Consider the following 19,033-nt stretch of genomic DNA (forward strand, 5'->3'; position numbering starts at 1 on the left):
AAAATACCTCCTCCACAAAACCTGACCTGGACTGGTTGCTCTATCACTAACCAAAGATTATTCTCAATAGCTGACAGGTTGCTGCTGGTAGCTTACAGCTGAGGAGCCCACCCAGGGCCCCATCAGAGTTCTCCTGAGGTCAGCAGCAGGGCTAGAAACATCAACAGCAGCCACTGCTTTGAGTGGCTCACTCTTCAGCTGCACATCTCCAGAGGGCTCTCTGAAGATGGTCAGTGAGAATGGGAAAAACCCCAAAAAACCAGTTATTTTGTATGTTTAATTTTTATCTTGTCCTTTTATTTTTTTTTTTTTCCGATTGCCTGTAAAATACATTCTCAGTCTTCCTTTTTCCCAGGCCATGTGAGTGGAGGTCCCAAGAAGACTGCAAAGACGACAGGGCAAAGGCAGGATCTGCCTTCTCAGGTGAGACGTAGAAAATCCTTAAAAGTGGGAAAGGATATCTGAACACTTCAGCTGAGCAAGCAACAGAGACAACACATTGGATTTGCAGGTTCTGCTGGGAAGATGGGCAGGAGAGGGCTCCGAGTTGTGTACTGAGGCTTTAGTATCCAGCAACCAGGAAGGCAGGCTGCAGGATGATCTGCACAGATAGTGATACTTCAATAAAACAGATTATAAAAATAGTATAAAATACTTTTAACTCAGGATGAGTGTCCAGGTATAATGGTTCTCTCAAAATGTACAATAGATTTTCTATGGATACTTAAGGGTGAGAGAGGAAAGGACTTATATCAGGATCAGAGTGCTCTGTAGGGAAACAGCCTCCTGAAAAACATGAGTACAGAGATCACTTAATAACTATTCTGACTATCAGAAGTTGGCACCATGAGGTCCTTCAAGAAAGCAGTTTGAATGGATTTAATACTTTAAAAATTCCAACACGGGATGACAACCATTCAGATTCATGTACATGTTTTCAGACAAACCAGAGCATTTACAAAAATACTTTCCCTCATCTCTTTTTTTAAAAAACATGATTTACTGTTTGCTCTAAGCAGTAAGACAGTGTTTTCTCTCAACAACAGGATTATCTCAAACAGTTTACACTTGTTGTGATAAAAGAGAAAGGGATAGGCAGCATGGCACATGAAAAGGGATTGCAAATGCTGCCCTTAACTGATTCAGGACACGTAATACTCTTCATGGAAATACAGTGTTGCACTCTTTACCAGCTCCCTTATACTGAGTAACATGACAGCTCCAAATCCCAGTCCCACTAGTTCTGAGGTTAAGAAGAAAATTGTTGTCAGGCTGCAATGGGCAATGATGGATTTATGATTCTGTGGAAAACCTTACATTGTTTTGAAGGATTAGATGTTGTAATCCATACAGCAAGTCAACAAAAACTCACCATAGCAGGAACAGGCAAGGAGCAAGGCATCCAATTACTAATGCAAAATAATGCAGTTTATACTTTGTTCACCCTACTGTGATTAGCATTAGCTCTTCTAAAATCACTCTTCTCCAGCAGAAGCTGCTTGCTATATGAAATGAAAATATACTTTCCCGTTAAAGAGCTTCTACACTTCACGGTAGATGTGCCCAGATTTTGAGAGGAATACCCAAAAGTAGGCAGGGAAGGAGAGAGCAGGGCCGGGCTCACAGGGCTCTCTGGGATCAGAGCAGAGAAGTGGGACAGAGGCACACCGGGGTGACTCTCCGTGCTGCCCCCTCCCCAGCACACTGCAGCCACCAAACCCTCGGATGGGCTAAGGTGGGTCATGCCCTGCCACAGCCTGGGTCTGCCCCAGAGGCAGAGGTGTGGTTTGAGTACAGGGTTATAAACAAGCCAACACTGATTTCCACTTCTCCTGTAGGCACTGTGAAGGAGGAGGCAGACTGGGGACAGATGGCACTAGCCACACGTTAGCTGAGTTAATCACTGCGTAACTCCGGGTAAGTGACCACTTTCTTCATGCCCATTTCAGAACTACTTGATCATCAGAAACACCTTGTTTTTCTTTCTGTGTCTCCTATTAGCAGCCTCAGCAATGCCATAGGAGCAAACTAGCTGTTATATAGTGGCAAGATTCTTGGGACTCATCATTCTCTGAACTCAGGGTAATTAAAGATTTAGCAGCATTGAGAAGAGTGGACTTTAATCACATTTTCTCTCTCTGAAATTATGAGCAACATGGTGAGAAAGAAGAATATACTAACACCAGTGACAGAGAAAAATCCCTAATTATTTGACCTATTTGACAAGAAACAAAATATTTCGGTCTTGTGGGACACTATTTGGGGTAAATCTGGCTCTTAAAATACACTGAAAGTTTGGTGAGTTGGTGCAGGTCTTCAACCCTATTCAATTATTTGCCTACAGCACCAGACGCTGCAGGGAGATGGAAGAGGAAGAGGAAATGCAGAATAGTAACTACTGTTAACGTAAAATGCATGAAAATGGATTATAAATGCAGGGTCAAGAACTTTTTTCCACTCTAGCCTATAAGAATTTTGCAAAAAGCACCCTCAAAAGCTAAGACCAGTTTGTAACATGATCATACCTCAGAACAGTTCACACCAGTTCTGTGTTGGAATCTCAAAAGAGTAGTTTCATCCAGTCACTTGCTCATGAGACCTGAAAATATAAAATTGTGAAGTAAGACTTGCTTGGAAGCTTTTCCTACAAAGGTCAAGTACTTAGAAGTTAAACAAAGTTGTACACACAGCATGAAGCATTTGTCATCTGCACAAAAGAAGAAAACGCCATATTCAGAAGAAATAGATGTTGCAGTTTCAAGCCTGATTCTTTAGTCCAGTGTTTGATCTAGGAACAGTAATCACATCCCATTTACTGCGCTGATAAAGAACATGGAGCTACCACAGTCAGTTTGGAGGGATGCCAAGGCAAACTCAGGCAAAATTGAAAAATCTCGTTAAGATGACTGAGTGGCAAATGATGGTTATTTATTCTAATCAATTTATTCATTTACTTCCGGAAAAACTGGATTAATTTGTTTCTAATCAAAACAAGGACCTATTCATTACAGTGTGTATGATGAACCTTTACTACATAGGCATAGCTAGGATTTCTAACAGTTTAAAAAAAAAAAAGAAGAAGAAAAGACAGATTTAGTAACTCACCTCCCACAAGAAAATCATTTGGGCTTGTTTCCCTGGAACACACACTTCTAACCCTTTATCCATGCTGGTGGACCTTCCATTCCAAGCTCTTTTGTCTTCTCAGTGCTGCAGCCCTCACTGACTTTTCACTCTACTTTCAAATGTTCCAGCTGTTCTCTTCTCACCCATGCTCTCAAACACTAGTATCTATTTAACCTCTTCCCTTTGTCTCCCATTGATTAAGTGAGGATAGCCCTGTCTGCTGAGGTCTCTTTGTCACCTCTGCTGCTGCTGCTGCCTAGGCTGGGTCACCCAGGACTTGACTTTCCACAGTGCTCAGATTCTTCCTCTTCTCTCTCAAAATGTAGGATTACAATAGTCATGAGATACAGGTTAAAATTATATGTAAGGTATAACTTATTTTACATCAGCCCTAGCAATCCTTCTGTCTAAATCCTGAATAATGTTTAATTTGCCCTTCTCTGAACTCCAGCCTTGTTGATTCCACTCTGATAACGAGGTCTCTGAAGCCCCTCCTGAGCAAATATACCAGCAGCAATTTCATCAGTGCTCGGTGGAGAGGTCAATGGTAATGTCTTCACTCCAGATAAACCTGCAGATGTTCTTAGAAGATGAGGATGATGCTCAATACATCTGCAGCCCAGAATGACAATGGCCAGCTCCTACCCCTATTAAATGCCAAACGTTTAGTGCCAAAATATTTGGCATTGTTTGCTTAGTTCTCCCAAATGAGTAATTCTGAAATGACATTTCCCATGCGGTGACCTTGCTCTTGTTCTCTGACTGATTACAGCATGAGCGCTCTGGAAAGACCAGGAGAGGGATGAACCAGCAGACCAGCTGGCAGTCTGGGAGTCTCACATTGGAGCCGGGTTTGCAAACCTAAAATCTCACCCCCCGGCCTCATTGTTGCCTCCATCAGCTGTTGTATCTTTCCTCTCCAGGACCACTTGGCACCCAGGGCATACAGAGTCTCATTAAAACCCCACTACCAAGCAAGAAAGGCAAGCTCCAAAGTGAAGGGAGGCAAAGCAGGTATGTGCCAGCCTCTGGTGGGCCTGGGACACGCTTCTCTGACTGTGGGATGCAGTGTGGGGACCAGGAAGCAGTACATCCCTTTCCTGCTGCTCACAGGGTGCTGCTCACTCCCCAGCTACACTCCCTGTGCCCTGCTCCATCCCTTTCTGCATCTCAAGTTCTTATTTTTTATTTTTAAACAGCCAGATAGAGTCTTAATTATTTAAGCACCTTCCAGATTTAGAAAGCTGTTTTGGCTGTGAAAGTAACACTCAGTGCAATCATCTCTCATCAATAAACCATGGAAACAAATGTGTATGCCTGTTGGGAAGGAATTTTATTTAAAGCACTGAAATGTGCTTTAAATAAAGTGTGAAAGATGTGAAAAGACCTAATGCTGGTCACGTTTCAGTGAGCTCAGCACATTTTGGCTCAAGTGAGAAAAAATGGGACTTGTGCCTTATTCAATTAAGATGGCTTGACTTCTCACAAACAGGAAGGGATGCTTCAGAAACATCCAAAACACAAATTTGGGCGAAGGGTCTTCAGAAAGGCACCTGACAGTTGTGCTGGTCTTCGTAGGGTTTGGGGTTTTTTTCCAAAGGGGTAAAACACATAGGCAAGAGTTTGGTCCTTCAGGGAAATAAAAATTTGAGCTTTGAAACAAAAACAGGAAAAAAACCCCTTCAACATAAACCAAATAGCATTCCTAACATCTTACTCTAATAAAAGAAATAAGATTAAAGAACAGTGGCATAGCCTCAGTGTTTAGCGCTAGATTTTGTCTTATTCCAGAAAGAGCTTAAGGAACATCATTTCTGATCCCACTGGGAAAGAATCTGCATTATTGTACTCAGAGAATCATAGAATCACAGAATCATAGTATATGCTGAGTCGGAGGGACCCCCCCACTGAATGCAACTCCTGAGTCCACCCCAAGAGTCACACCGTGTGCCCAAGAGCACTGTCCAGATGTTTCTTGAACTCTGTCAGGCTGGTGCTGTGACCACTGCCCTGGGGAGTCTGTTCCAGTGCGTAAACACCTTCTGGGTGAAGAATCTCTTTCCTGATATCCAACCTAAACCTCCCCTGACTCAGCTCCATGACATTTCCTCAAATCCTGCCTCTGGTCACAAGAGTGAAGAAATCAGTGCCTGCTCCTGCACTATCCCTCGTGATGATGTTGAAAACCACAATGAGGTCTCCCCTCAGTCTCCTCCAGGCTGAACAGACCAAGTGACCTCAGCTGCCCTTCATACAGCTTCCCCTTAAGACCCTTCACATCCTCGTGGCCCTCCTTTTGATGGTCTCAAATAGCTTAATGTCCTTTTTATATTGTGGTGACCAAACTAGCACACAGGACTTGAGGTGAGGCCACCCCAGCACAGAGCAGAGTGGGGCAATCACCTCCTTTGACCAGCTGGTGATGCTGTGCCTAATGCACCCCCGGACAGGGTTGACCCTCCTGGGACCTCTCCTTGACTATTTCCAACCCAGCATCATCTCTGGGGGCTGTTTGCACACTGGGCTTCAATCAGCTGAGGTGAGGTTGCAATACATTGCTTCAGATAAATGACCATGGACACGGGCCTTGGTAAATGACTGTGGACATGGTATCACTGCCCAGGAGAAGTGACTGGATGTTGGGTTGGCATAGCCAGCTTCACCCAACCAGCTGTCTTCTATAACTGAGGGAAAGCTCCAGGAAACCCTTTTTACTTCAGCTTTCTAAAATTGCTAACTGCTTCCCATACAGTGGAGATACTTGATCTTGAATAAACCCCATGCAAATTGCTGCTTGACTCCTCTCCTTTGCAAAGCAAAGCTGTTCTTTATTTATGTAGCATTTTCATTTAATTAACAAAGAGATGGAACAAACTCTTAGGGAAGGGGAAAAAATTAAAAGGTCATCTTCCATCAGGACAGAATACGTGAGAGAGGGAAAGAAACAAACAGGTTTCTTCTTGTTGGCCATAGGTACAGCAAGGCACCCTCACTAGTGGCCCCATTAGGACCTCGGGAATGTAACAAGGTGTCTGGAGAGCATGGACAGGACTTTTCCTCTGTTGAGCATCCCTGCCATTGGAAAGGAGCCAAAGAGGGTGCTTTGAGATTCCTTCCTCAGACATCTGACACTGTGGGGACCAGCTCAGCATATGCATGTAAATTACACAAAACCAGCGGTTTTATTATACAACTGAGTTAAAATACTACCTACTTAATTGCAGCCAGAGGTTACCATCAAAAATGCTGTCGTGTTGCAAAGCCCGATACTTCAAAACACTACATCAACAACATCAACTACATCTGCCCGGGACCGTTAATGTAGGCCCGCGGCTCATCTGATTATGACAGTCTTTAATTACATGGTCCCATATTGTTTTTCACAGGGGCCCCCCGCTGCCACGGCCCGGGTTGAGAGCCCTGAGGGCCGAGGAGCTGCCGGCCGTCCCCCCGCCCGCCGGGACCTGTTGGACGCGGCGGCCCCGAGCCCCGGCCGGCGGGAGCCCCGCACGAGCCGCCCCCGCCGCCCATTGGCTCTCTGCCGCCGTGACGTCATAGCGCCCCTCCGCCGCCGCCCGTGAGCCCCCCGCACCACTCTGACGTCACCGTCAGCCCACGGCCGGCGGGGGGCGGAGCCCGCCGGCCCGTGCCCGCCCCTTGGCCCCGCCCCCGCGGCTCGCAGCGGGACAGACCGGCCGGTGCCGCCCGCTGCCCCCAGCGCCGCCGCCGCCGCCGCCAGGTAGGGCCGCGTCCCCGGCCGGGCGGGAGAGCAGCGCCGGGGCTCTCCGCCTGGAGACGGGATGCGGCGCGGCCGCCCGGGCCCGGAGGGGGATGCGGAGGACGAGGGGGACGGGGGCTACGGCGGGCGGGGGGCGCCGCTCCGCGGGGCGCGCAACAAGTGCGGCGGCAGCGCTGGCGGTGCGCGGAGCGGAGCGGGGGCTTGGTGCCCGGCGGGGAGCGGCGGGGCTACGGCCGGGGACGGGGCCGGCAGTGGCGGGCAGGCCGGCCGGGGAAGGGAGGGGACGGGGCGGCGGAAGAGACGGGGCTCTCGCCGGGAGCGTCTTTTTCCCGGTGCAATTTAGTCAAGAGCATGATGCAATCCCGCATTGCCATGGATACTGCATCCCGGGCGGCGGCGGCAGCGCCTTCCGCCGTGCGGGGCACGGGGTGGGGTGAAATAACAGGGGCAGGAAGGGAGGAGACCCTGCACCTCAGTCCCCATCCTCGGCCGTAGCTGCCTTCCCGGGGAGCTCGCGGAGGGCTGAGCGCTGCCACGGTTCCAAGACAGAAACCCTGATCCGTCTTTTTCCGCCGTGACGGATGTGTGGGGTGTGCATCCCGCCATCCCGGCCCCGCTGAGGCGGCTGCTGCCGACCGGGGGAGCAGCCCGGCGGAGAGGGAGGGTGTCAGCGGAAGGGCTCGTCGGCCTCGGCAGAGAAGGCTGTTACTTCTCCTTCTTCCCTGAGCTCCTGCCCAGCCCCCCTGACCGCCTTACTGGTTTGGAATTGGAGCCGCGGGCACGGTAGTTCCCGGGTCCGTGTGTGGGACAGGACAGACGCCGCCTTAAACCAGCGCCCTGGACATGTGCAGTGCTTCTGAAAGTGCTTCTGAAAGGGGCCGGCCCGTTTTAAAACCCAGATGTTTAAAGAGTACATGCCTTAGGAAATCAGCAGAAAAGGAAGGGCAAACGACAGAAATGTGTCAGTGTGTCAGATGCCTGTGCGGGGACTTCCTTAAAAACTTTATCACTTTGCTTTTATCTCTTCATCTCCTGGAAGCCCTCGGGCACCGGCAGCATTAGAAGCAGTGCCCGGGGTTATGTGAGGTATTGTCTTGGGTAACGTGTTTTCTCCTCTGCCTGCGTTTGTTGCTTTTCTGCCCTTATTCCCCTGATTCCCAGGGATGCAGCATCTGAGGATCTCGCTCCAGAGATCTTTCCGGTGTCGATCTGTGCTGTGAGTCTGCAGACAAAAGGTCGGTTTTTGCAGACCTGGGCAGGAATAGTAGCACCTTTGCTTGCTCAGCAAGGAGAGCTCCTGGCAGACGACAAAAGAGGCGTTTCTCCCTCCGGCAGCTGGGTGCACTGCCCGCGCCGTGTCCCAGCCGCGGCTGAACGCCAGTGCACCGTACGGCTCATTTGTATTCTCAGTGCTTCGGGTGATCTCTGATGCCGTGGGATTCAGTGCCATGGCAGAGTTCTCGTGGCTGTGACAGAAAACTCCAGCAAAGAGCTCAGCCGGCTCCTAGCGATGGCGAGGGAAAACAAGGCAGGGGCATGGCTGCAGTTGGGATGCTTCCCATCAGGAAGTCTCCAAAACCGCTCTGTGCAAATGGAAACACGCCCTGCAGCTGAAACAAGAGGAGGATGAGGCGTCTCCCGTGGCGGCACAGCCTTTCGCGGGAGTTTTGGGCCAGGTTGCATCCAGGGTGAGGTTATCTCTGCCAGAGCAGATCCCTGCCAGGACCAGGCAGCCGCGGGCCTGCCGTAAACCGCCGGCTGAAATTATCGCCGGTGGCCGCGCTTGGGTGGAGGGTTTGCGGCTCTGCGAAGTTTTTGTAGATGCGGGCTGATGGTGCTGCTGCATCAGTATGAAGCTGCTAGCGTAGAGGGAGGGGATTTATTTGGTTTGATTAAGAGCTTATGAATAACGCTGAGGAATTTTGCGATGTATTTCACTCTAAGCCCTCCTCGCTCCTTCGGTGCAGTCACAGCCCGAGATTTTCCTCTGCTGTTAAAATACTCCATAGCTAGAGATGAGTCCCGGTGCAGGCTCACCGCTGCTAACAACAGCTGAAGCTGTGTCGGGGAGAGTTAGCCTGTGGCACACGTGATCCTCTGATGCTGTTTAGCAATAAAAGCTGGAGTTTTTTTATGGTGTATTTGTGATGCACTAGACAAGGTCTGCTTTCAAAGCAGCAGGTAGCCAACGCAGGTTCTCTGGCTGGGGGTTCCTGTGCTTGCACACAGAGGGAGGATTTTATCTGAAACTCGTTCTAACCTGGAGATAGCTGGGGTCAGCTGGCTGGAGATCCCTTCCCAGCTTTATGTGAACTTAAGAGCAAATGAAAAGGACCACTGTGCTGAGTTTGCCGAAGTTAAGCATGGATTTGCCCTCAGGGATGCTGTTGCCAGCTGATACTGGTTAAGAGCACTAAAAGATATGCCGGAATTTTGCTTGACTTCACTGATTTTCATACAAGGCACACATTACATATGTAATGTGTGCTGGAAGCTCTTCTTGGTGTTTTTTATTCATAAGTAGCTAAGTGAGTTTGTCATGTGTTCTGACTTAAGTCTCCTGTATTTTAGCATTCAAATGCAACCAGGGAGAGCAGCAGTGAAATGAATATGCAGCGTGGCTTTGTCTTGCAAGCTGGCAAAGGTCTGCCTCCGGCTGCTTTTTAAAAAACAGCTGCAGTTTATGAGTTAATGCCTTTTACCTAGCAGCAGCTGATTAGATGGACTGTCTTTGATTAAAACTCATGCATATTTGGTACTTAAATATAGTGTCATTAATGATATTTAGTTTATGTGCTGTCTGACCAGTGTCTGGGTTTACTTATTGCAGTATTTTTAGTAAGTTGATGTTGTTCTTAAATTTCTCAGCATGAATTCTTCTTGTTGCATTCTTTGTCTTTAGTACAGCCAGAACTGAAATAAAATATTTTGAATTCTCTAGTCTAATCTCTTCTTTCCCTGCTGACTTTAATTTTGTGTTGTTTATAAGAGGAATTAACTTAGAGAAAATAAGTTAACAGAACAAAAAAAAGGTAAATTTGAAATAGTACTGTAGATCCATCAGGCCTCTGGACAGTTCCTTTAATTGCACTTTCTTTTGCAACTTGGTAGGAGCAGAGTTTTGAAAATATGTTTGAAGATTCAGATTTTTGGGGGTGATGGTGGAACTGACAATATTTTAGGATTTCAGGCTGACCTGGTGCTCAAGTCCAGCAGCCACAGATGGAGAGCTCAGTGCTGAGTGTCATCCAGAGCTGCCCCTTTGCAGGCATGTCCCTTGTAAGTGACATTCAGTTGCTAATTCGTTAAATGCTCTCAAGTAGTGAGCTGACCTCATTCCTTTACCTTCTTCATTTTTGGGGCAGTAAACATTGCAACATCAAAAGCTTCTGTTTCTGCTGAGCTAGGGAAAAAGACACCCAGACAAAGCACGAGGTTAAAATACCTGTCTTCTGCCTTCTTCTGGTGGTCTCAGCAACCCTCACTCAGTGGCAGACAAAGCAAATCTCCCGCTTAATGCTATCTGTATCCTGCCTGAGAAAAATTTTTGGGAGAGAAACAGCAGTTGCCTACAGTGCCATGTTAAAACAGTGTCATGCCTCCGTGTAGTGGTGTCCCCTCCGACCCTCTTGGACCTAGTGCTAAAAGGCTGTCACCGGTGAGCGTTCATTCTCGCTGCTGCCGGCCCAGTGGGCAGGGCGGGAGCAGTGTGCTGGTGTGGAGCAGTGGTTGGGTCAGAGGGTGGGTTCAGTGCCATGTCAGGTGTTACCCTGCTACCCACATGGTACGTGACTTAGCTCTCTGGGTCTGAATTATCAGCATGGTGGCAGGAAGCCAGAGTAACTGTGCTGTGCAGAGTTGTTCCCTCTGACAACTCATGCCAGGAAGGCTCTTTTGGACTGAGAAAGCCCTTTGGGGTGAATGGGCTCTTGGCGGTGTGTTGGGGTTTTTTTGTTCAGGACTTAGAGGTTTTGTTCCCTTACTTAGAACTTAGAGAGGCAGGGGTGCTCTTTTATTGCTGAAGAGCAGTGCCACAAATACCTCTACCTATTCTTTCTTGGCATGTTGTTTTACACCTGCTGTCTTAAGATAGATCACAAGCAAAATGTTGGCTCTTCACAGCTACAAAAGCTCCACTTAGATTTGGAAGCTCTTCCTTTAGGGCGTGAAGGCACATATAGGTAATTATGTTGTTTACTATAACCTCCCCTGCATAACAACTCATTCATTTTGTCCTCTTAGTGTCAATCCCCTTCTGTTGCCTTCTGTGATTACCATGTCCTGAATTAGTTGTGTGGGGGTGAGAGCTCTGAAACTATTTAGACATAGGAATACCATGGGGGCTGTTGGCCTCAGCTCTTCCAGTAATGCTTTTGTTTTCCTGTTTTTACAATGTACAAAATTACGCTCTTCCAGACTGCAGCAAAAGCTTTTAAAAACTGTTTTGCTATATAATAGACTGAAGAAATCGATGCTTTCTGCATGATAGTCAGGGCACACTTCTCCACGTGCATTCAGACACTTCACAAAACTGACAATAATCTTTGTAATGTCGTTGCTAATTTGTTTTGTGATTCTTAAATGTTTTAAAAATACAGAGATTCCTGCAGTTTGTGCATTCTAGTGTTGAAAATGCTTTTTCCCTTAAATGGAAGAACACGGAAGGACAAATGAAAAGGATAATCAATAAATTACGTAGAAGTTGGTCTGTTTAAAAACTTATTTTCCAGGTCAGATTGCTTCGCTCTGACCTTTTCTAAGGCTGTTTAAATTTGGTATTGCAGCAATATGGTTAAGAGGGCATTGCTTAGGCTGACATCCCTGCAGTTTCTGAGTGCTGATTGGTAGAAGTGATCTATATCTGAGTTTCTGAGGGCACCAAAGCCTGTCCTAGTCATCCAGCAGAACACCAGGTAGATTTTTCTTTGATGAGGGTAATGCAAACAGTGACATGAATTGATTTTTTTGATTGACAAATCAAATGAATGCTGCCTTCAGTCTTATTATGGACGTAACTTGTAGAGTTGCTATCGACTGTGTACACATTGGGTCTCCTTATATCTATTTAATGAAATTAATCTCCTGAAATTTATTGCCTTGGTTTCTTTGTTTGTGTTTTGGCATTTAGAATGCATTATCTTACAGAGCAAACAGAGCACAAGAACAAACTTGTCTGAAGTATGTGGTTGGTAAATGCTTTCCTGCTGTATTGGATGCATTGGAGAATTATTTAATTTTCCTAGTGAAATAGTTTGCTCTTGTTAAACAGGAATAAACCTTACAGGTGTACAGATTTTACAAAAAATGCATGCTGCTAAGTGCAATTTTCACTTTTCCATGAACAAATGAATCATGCTACTTATGTTGAGCTCAGTGTTGTGAGTTGACGTGGCCTTGGCATCCCGTTGCAACTGGGAATTTTTGGTGCCCTTATTAAACCTTTACTAACTGTAAAGGTTGTGCTTCATTAATGATAGCTTTATTAATGACCAATGGCCTACTGGGCAGGTAGAAATATACAGACATTTAATGAACTTGTATTTAAGCTAGAATTGTCTGTATTTAATTGACCTCTATGTCAAAACTTCGTATCAAACATTTGCCTGCTAAATGATATGCTTTGGGCAGTGACTAAATATGCTAAGTTGCCCTAACATTTACAGGAGATAAAACTTGATTGTGCAACACAGCAAATGTGGAATAAGCCTTTTTTCCAGCATTTTCAAATTGTGCCCTGCGCTTTGATCCCTACATAACCCTCCTCTTTGAGACTCTGGGTCAGTGATTTGAACTAAGTGGCTGTTCTTCTGTTATCACTTGGAAGCACTCCTCTCCCTCTTGACCTTGAGAAAACTGTTTCTCTTCTTGCCAGCTGTCTTTGCGGTGACTGGAGGGTAATTGCTTTCTTCCTATGCGCATGTTCAGGCTCTGCTGTAAAACATGTACTTGATTTCAAAACGGATGTAGTCTTGATTTCAGGTAATACTCCAGCTTTTCTGTATGCCAGTGGGAGTTTCTGTTGGTGTCATCTTAAGGATGTTACCAGGGTTAGACAAAAACTAACGAGTATTAATTTGCAGAATAATGTCATTTAGTTTATTAAACCAAATGCACCTCATATGTTTAGCTAGTTAATTCATAAAAAGGCAAGTTTGCCTTTTTTTTTTTTTCTTTTTCTCCCTCACTTTTTGCTGTTAAAAGTTTGCTGGGAAGCATTTTGGGTTAAAGCTGTATTTCTGCTGTACCTGTGTTGACTAAAGAGTCCTTAGCAAGTCCTAGTTGTGGGAAAATACCTTCTTCCCTTAGACCCCATATGGTTAAGGTCTGGAGCAGACCACAACTTTGTGGAGGAGCAGCTCCTCTGCTGAGGTAAAACCATGACACCTACATTTAAAGAGAGATCTTGAAGCTCTTAGAAACAAATAAAATAAATCTACTCTTACATTTGCCACTACTGTATCATTGTCAGCATGGTCTGACTGTAGAGGTGTAGTCCTTGATCTGATCCTGTATCCTCACGTTTGGGTTCACTTGAGACAATGAAGATTTGGGAAACTCTAGGCCTTTAAACCTTAATCTATGTAGGCTTCCCTTTAGGTATGCTATTTCTATGCACATAATTCAATCAGAAAACTTCAGTTAACCTTTTCCTGAAGGAATATTTCCTGCTCTTGGATTACTCCTTAAAACACTAATGTTTTGAACCATCATTTTGAGAATCATCTCCTTGCCAAACAGTAGGGAGAACCTTTGACTTAAATAACAATAATGAAACCTTTAACCGGTTAGGAGGATGACATTCTTCAATGTTTAACATTGACCTGCCCTTTAGAAAAAGGAACTTGAGAAACCTTTTTGCATGTTGACGTTCAAATGTCATTTTACTTTGGGTGCATGGCCTGTGTTGGAAACCATCTGTGGAGTCAGTTCATTCACATGGCTGCTAGCATGCTTTTGAGGAAGGGCTTGTGTGGTGGCTGCAGGCCAGTGTTGGGACAGGCACAAAAATCTGGATTTGGCTTTGAAGAACACAGTGAAAGTTGTGCTTGCATTTTATGTACATGCTTCTGTGGATTGCAGGCCAGCAGATGCTTATGGTGAATGTCTGTGGTTTGGTGGTTCATTTCTGTTTTGCAGTACTGATGTGGAGAGTTTGCTCTTAGCTGATCACAGACCCTGTGAACTGGTGCAAACTCAGCTGGTTGTCCTAAATTAGGGTCGTGTTTATCCCTTGCATCATGCATTTATCCCTTGATTCACTTGGTATATAGTGGCCTTTTGGCATGTTGTTAAGGTTTGCATTAATCTTGTGAGCATGACTTTGTGCATGCATAAAGCCTCATTAATGGGGAAAAGACCTGTGTTTGTACAACATGGTGCAGAATGTTCTTTATTTATTAACATGTGTGATATAGTGACAGTAAGTAAGCTGCCAGTCCAGTAGGTCTGGTTACTTATGGATTTTTTTTCTCTGCTTCTGTAACACACCTAAGCAGAAAAGCCTCTTTCAAAAGATTTGAGCAGGTTTTTTCATATTTTTTTGAATTCTGAGTTGTTTGCCACCCAGAAGGCGCAGCTTAGACCATGGTTGCCTCTGCAGCCTCTTGTTTGCTCTGGCTGTAGGAGGGGTGCTGGGTGTGTCAGGTCCCAGCCACTAGACTCAACCATGGGCTGAGAGGTTTTATGTGAGTGTCTCCATCACTATCTGCAAGAGCTTAAAACACAGTGTAAGGACTAGAGGAGGGCACAAGTACAAGGGAACAGCAGCAGTATAGGGTGGCAGATCCTCACACAGAGGTTGAGAGAGATGGCACTGAGCAAATAAGGAGTACTGCATTTGTTTATTCAGTAAAAATAATAAAATAATACAGGTTATCATGGAAAGGCCACTGTGTTTCAGTGTAGATCATTGGCCTGCTAGTCCATCTGTTGTTGCTGCTGCCTCTACATTCTTAAAGGTAAAAATTGTGCATGGCTGCAAGTCATTTTCAGAGTTGGCGGTGTCAGACCACTTGTCATGTGAGTTTAAAGAGTAAGAGCTCTGTGTCCTAGTTTCATCTGGAATAATTTTCTTCTTAGTAGCTGGTACAGTGCTGTGTTTTGGGCTTAATATGAGAATAATATTGATAACACACTGATGTTTTAATTGTTGCCGAGTGTACTTTAAGTCAAGGACTTCCCAGTGTTCCATGCTCTGCCAGTGAGCAGGTGCACAAGAAGCTGGGAGGAAGCACCATTAGGACAGCTGACCCAAACTGGCCAAAGGGATGTTCCATACTGCAGGATGTCATAGTCAGTGTATAAACTGATAGGAGTTGGCTGGGAGGGGCCAATTGCTGCTCAGGGATGGGCTGGGCATCAGTCCATGAGTGGTGAGCAATTGTATTGTGCATCACTTGTCTTTCTTGGGTTTTATTCCTCCCTCTCTCTTTTTGTTACCTCCTTTTTCATTATTATTATTATTATTGTTGTTGTTGTTATTGCTAATTTTCATTCATTTATTAAGCTGTTCTTATCCACAGGCTTTACCTTTTTCTGATTCTCTCCTCTATTCCACCAGGTCTGCAGAGGGGTGAGCAAGCAGCTGTGGGGTTTTATTTACCAGCTAGTCAAACCATGACACTCTGTCCTCTGGTTTTACAGCCTTCATTACGTTCCCAAGTAATTTTCTAGAGGCCATACCCGTTTCTCCACTTTTACTTGACAGGTTCCCAGAACCTCTAAGTTCTTTATTCTTTTTTTAGCCCTTTCAAAACCATCATCATCTCCCTTTGAAACACGCAGAAGCAGGCTGCAAGTCTGGTCATGCCTTGCAGAATAAAATTAATATCCTTTGGTACTTCTTTGTATTGATTTCTTGTTCTATCACCACTGCTAAGTGGTTGCATTATGGTGCAGGAAGGGACTGCTAATGTTATTTTCAAATGTTTCTCTTTTTTTTAAAGTCTGTCTTAATTGGTTCATACTTTCTAAATTCAGTGCTGGCTTTGTTTAGATCAGATACTCAAATCTAAACTCTAGCTGAACAATTGCAGAGCTATGATGAATTTCCAGTTGTGCAGACTGAATGCTGCTTGGTTTCACAAAACACGTCAGGCTCAAACAATGCATCAGCTCAGGTATCGGTTGTGTATAGCACAGTGCAGTTTTCTAAGCATCTGTGGGATTGACTTTGTGTCTTAAAATACACATTTAGGAAGCTGTTAAACTACAGTCTTACATCCTGAAGGGTGGGAAACAGAGATGTTTCTCTGTGAGAACACAGTAATGTTGCAGGTTTTAACAACACTTTACAGTGTATGAAAAACAGTCCTCTTGGAGGGTTTTATTTACATCCTTGAATATTGTGTTGCCTTCAAAGGAGAGATGCAGGGCCTTGGAAGGAGATGACCATCTTTGAACCTGCAATTACTCAGTGGCCAACTTCACATGTGAAGAAATCTTCTTCTTCTGACATAGCTGAGAAGTTACGTAGTTTCCCTGCGCTCTCCTTAATTAACTTTTTGTTGCTGCACCTTTTCACACTTTTGTATGTCTGTCTGTGTCTATTTTTTCAGTCTTTGCTTTTTAAAATGTCACTCACCCAACACTCTGAAGGGTTGTTTTGCAGAACAGAGGAGCAGGGCTGGGTTTTGCACCGAACCAATGGAGAAGCTCTAATCAGCCATTCGTGGTTCTGGCACATCCTCACAGCATCATTGCTCTTCTAAGATCCTTACCAAATTCCCACCTAAGCTGTCAGTCATTAACACGAGAGTAGAATGTTAACAAGGGTTTTTGGGTAGTTTTTCATTTTTGTTTTTTTTCGCTAACCTTATTCCTCCACCACATACCAGTTCCAGTGTGGGGATATGAACTTGAGCATTTAACTCCCTGGTCAAGAATAACTGGTCTGTTTAATTGAAGGGTCCTGTTGCTGCTGTTTGATTTAGAGATGACACATCTATGTGGAGGGCTTGTATTACACAGAGATAAAAGCATTGTGGAAAAATAACCTGCAACTACAGGAATGGTGTTTTGGTTCTTGAAAAATTGCCTAATGAAAGAGTTTTTTGCACAAAAACATGTTTTGCTTTTAGCATAGAGTAAAAATAAAGATGTGGTGGTGGTGAGATTCCAGAGAGGAAGACTTTGAGAGCTGCTGACATGAATAAGCAATTTAATTGCCTGAAGCATTATTCTGTATCCTACACAGTCTGTACAAAACATGTATGAAGTAGGCACACTCAGAATATACAGGGTTACTTGCTGAGTAACTTAATATGTTGAAATTTTTATAGTTAATGTGCAGAGTCTTAATATAGAGGCTGAAGAGCATGTCTTTTGCCCAGAATTTAAAGAGTTGCTTTACAAGTGTTGCTGATGAAACATCACTTGATTCTCCTTTCACTCCTGGCAGAATATGAGAGCTTATAAAAGACACTGTAAGTTAGGTTTTCACTTTGCTGTAGTCAGAATTGTTTCCTATGTGTAAATCACTAATTGCATAGCAATGTGATTTTCTCATCTAACAAATTTATTATAAGCTTTGGGCATCAAGTAAAAAATACTTGTTATTACCAGAAAGTCAAACTTCCCACTGAAATTTAGTCTTGGGCTACCGTGTTCAAGATGTCTCAAATCACTAGTAAGGTTGTTGTTTGTTGTTTATTACAGTATAACATATAGGGCTGAGAATTAAAGGAGATTCTTCCCCTCTGTCCTCAAGGCTGCAGGCTGGCCAGGGTGTAGCAAGAGGTTTTGGTCATATTAACTGCCTCCTTAGCTTTTTATTTCAGTCTTTTTCTGTGTATTTATTTTCATTAGCACTGTTTCTATTGGAATACTTAAGCTGTGTTTAGATTGAATAAAACATTCGAGTTGCCTTTACTTGAGGGAAATGTTTTGTTGGTTCTTCATGTGTTTGGTCTCTTGATGGTTAACTTTTCCCCCCTTCCCCTGCCTGACCTGCCTTGAGACCATCCTTAGTCCTGCAGTTTTCAAGACAGAAACAGGCTAACACATCCTAAAATCTGCCTCTTTCATAGTTTGAACATATCAAGATTGGGTTTTTTGTTGTTGCTTTTTACAGTGCAGTGATCTGTCAATTCATGCTGCTACAATTATATTTAAGAAATCTAAGTTAGTTCTGCATGACATATCCTAAATGACCTTTTGTTATTTTGTGCTTTCTTTTTTCTGCAAATTCTGTAATTTCCACTACAACCATTCTTATATGTAAAACGATGATTGTGCAGTGCATTTTATTTTGGCCTCCTCTTAATAGCATTTTAGAGTTCTGCGTTAGACATTCTACATCTTCCATTTTGTCTGTTTCATTTGCCTTTCTTTTTGCCATGGTTCCTTGCTGGGTGCAGTGTGGTGGCTTTGCTTATCTTCAGCCATGTAAGACCTCTTCATCACCCACATGTCTGCATCGTGTTACTGCTTCTCCTGCAGTAAATCAGCAGTGGGATGGACCTGGCTGAAAGCTGATCTTCTTGCTTGGCTGCTTTCTTTGGGGCTACCTCAGTTTTTCCAGGTTCTTTCCACCCAGGCAGGGTGGAGAGTAGGGAAGGAATGAAAGCAGCCTTGCAGCAGTGTCAAAGCTGTTCTTGTCTGTTCCTTGTTACTGCACACACCCTGAGTATGGCTGTGTAGGTAGTTATATGGTTATGGTTATAGAGTGGACCAGGCTGAATGGAGGAGCTAGAGCAAGGATCAGGGGATGTGATGACTCTGAGCCCGAAGGTTGTTGATGGGCATGAGCTGGCATCACGACTGGATGGATGGAGATGCTTGTCTTTAGGAACGATTAAGTTGCTGAAGATGTTGTTTAAGAGGCTTTGCACATACAGTGAGGCAGAGGAGGCACGTCTGGTGCCCCCTTTTCCAGGGGACTGCTGCCCTGCAGAGAATGGGATAGCTGCAGGGTTGTGAAGTAAACCTGTTGCCTGCTGTTTGGGTGGGTATTGCTTTGTCCCTGTATTTAAAGCAGATATATTACAGCAAATTACAGTGCTGACCCTACCCTTGCTCTCCAGTGCTTGTGAAAGTATGAAGCAAATGTAGCAAAACCTTCTGCATGCTGGAGCTGGGGGTTCAGTTTAGCTGTGTTCTTCCTTGGAACAGATTTTAATGACAGCAGAGTTTTCACTGCACCAAGAATTTAATACCTCTTATTGAAAG

At 44.8% G+C, this 19,033-nt stretch overlaps 1 protein-coding gene across 1 annotated transcript in view; it reads left to right on the forward strand.

The window, feature by feature from the left end:
- Positions 1-6,815: 6,815 nt before the first annotated feature.
- ELOVL5 (ELOVL fatty acid elongase 5) overlaps positions 6,816-19,033 on the forward strand; it is a 39,599-nt gene continuing 27,381 nt past the window's right edge. The window contains exon 1 of the mRNA XM_066179774.1: positions 6,816-6,865. The gene's annotated coding sequence lies outside the window, so the exon portion shown is untranslated. The remainder of the gene's footprint in view (positions 6,866-19,033) is intronic.

Source organism: Chamaea fasciata, unplaced genomic scaffold (assembly GCF_029207755.1).
Source record: "Chamaea fasciata isolate MVZ Bird 193981 ecotype frontalis unplaced genomic scaffold, bChaFas1.0.hap1 SCAF_3, whole genome shotgun sequence".
Taxonomy (NCBI): Eukaryota; Metazoa; Chordata; class Aves; order Passeriformes; family Sylviidae; genus Chamaea; species Chamaea fasciata.